Consider the following 1,918-nt stretch of genomic DNA (forward strand, 5'->3'; position numbering starts at 1 on the left):
TGGACTTGCTGGATGGGTCTATCCTCTACACTCTCTGCAGGGATTGCAACTGCAGGGTTTCACCCCAGGCCTGTATGCCAGGCCTGAGCTAAGCCTGGAGGGGACAAGTTGGAGTAGGGAGGAGAGGCAGTTCTCCTTCACACTCACCGGGCCTGGGGTAGGACTGGGCCTTTAGAATAAGATTTGGAAACTACTTACTACATATATATGAAGCAGTTTTGATTTAATTAGTTCACTTTAAACTGCAAATAGTTTAAATAGTTTAACATTTGAAAAATGCATACTTTGTTATATGTACTGATATTTTCAAATAGAAATATTTTAGCTTCTAGTGTCCATTGAATACTTCAAGTGGAAGGAATGCTGAATTTCATTTGCTTTCTCCACAACAAAATTCTCAATTTAAATTTGACAGAAGTTTCTTAGCCTTACTGGGACTCTTATACTGTTGTAGAGAAAGCATTGGATTACACGTTAGGAGGTTTGAACTGTCCTGAGATGAGTTAACTACAAGATGACATCATGAACAGGTCATTTAGTCTCCCTAATCATCAGTTTCCTCATCAAAAGAAAAAAATAAACCTTTTCAAATACACAGAGTTTTTGTGAGGGACATATAAACAAATCTGGTGGCATAAAATATTTAATCAAATATTGGCTCCTTAAAGTATCTATTTAACTATTATGTTTGAACATAAAAAATTTTGAAATACTTGAGTATTTATAATCTATACATATATTGAAAGTATAAGTAATTTAAACTTTTAGACTATAATATGCATGTTAGAAGCAAATAAAGCTCTATCTTAAGCCATATGTCCTGAAAAAAACAAATACTTTGAAATGTTGGAAAGGATCACTTTTGATACATTACATTATTTATGCATTCCTTTTCTCAGATAATTTGTATCTCGAATATTAGAGTATTAAACCTGATATAGATAAGTAACTGAATTAAACACATGACAAAAATGTTTTGCAAATCATCTACAGCTACATGCCGGGGCTAGAGATATCACTCAGTGGCACAAGTGTCTTCCTGGCAAGTACAAGGTCTCGAGTTCAATTCCTAATACCAAAAATAAAAAAGATAAGTGAATAAGTAGATAAAATTACATGCCATATTGGAATCAAAAAGTCAGAAATACTTCAGTCATCTATGTTCTCTATGAAAACAGATTGAGATATCCTAGTTTAGTTCAATAACTTCTGATAACAGAAAGTATTCAAGGGGTCGGGAGATAGCTCAGTGGAATAAGCACTTCCCTGGCAAGCACAAGGGCCTGAGTTCAATCCCTGGTTCCATCAAAAAAGAAAAAAAGACAAAAAAGAAAGAAAGAAAAGAAAAGACAGTATTCAAGTTCAGTTTGTATAGTGTTTCACATGTCATTATTGGTTGAAAGTCTGACAAAAACTTACTAATTTACATTTAGAGGGGCCAGGGAGATAGCTCAGTAGAATAAGCTCCTGCATGGCAAGCACAAGGTCCTGAGTTCAATCCCTGGTACTGCAAAAAACAAAACAAAACAAAACAACAACAAAAAAAAAAAAAAAAAAAACACATTTAGATCCTTCTGATTGCCTCTGAAGAGCATAGGAAAGATAATTTTTAATTTACATATCACTTGTTTTTTTTTAATCTAAGAAACCTGTAATGCAAATGAAGAGTAAAATAAATATAATAGAGTATTAATAAAGAATGAAGGGAGGCAAACTTCTGCAGAATGGAGAAGGGAACAAGGGAGAAGGAAAGAGACAGCAAGGGTGGATACTACTAGTCTACTGAAAGGAACAGCTAATATATAATTTTTTATTCTTTTTAATTTTTTTTGGCCAAATTGGCATGCATATGTCTGATAATCTAAACAACTAATTTGAAAAGAATTATTTAGCTAAGTGAAATTTAATTCTTTTTTTT

This window comes from Octodon degus, unplaced genomic scaffold (genome assembly GCF_000260255.1).
Source record: "Octodon degus isolate 3935 unplaced genomic scaffold, OctDeg1.0 scaffold00186, whole genome shotgun sequence".
NCBI classification, from domain to species: domain Eukaryota; kingdom Metazoa; phylum Chordata; class Mammalia; order Rodentia; family Octodontidae; genus Octodon; species Octodon degus.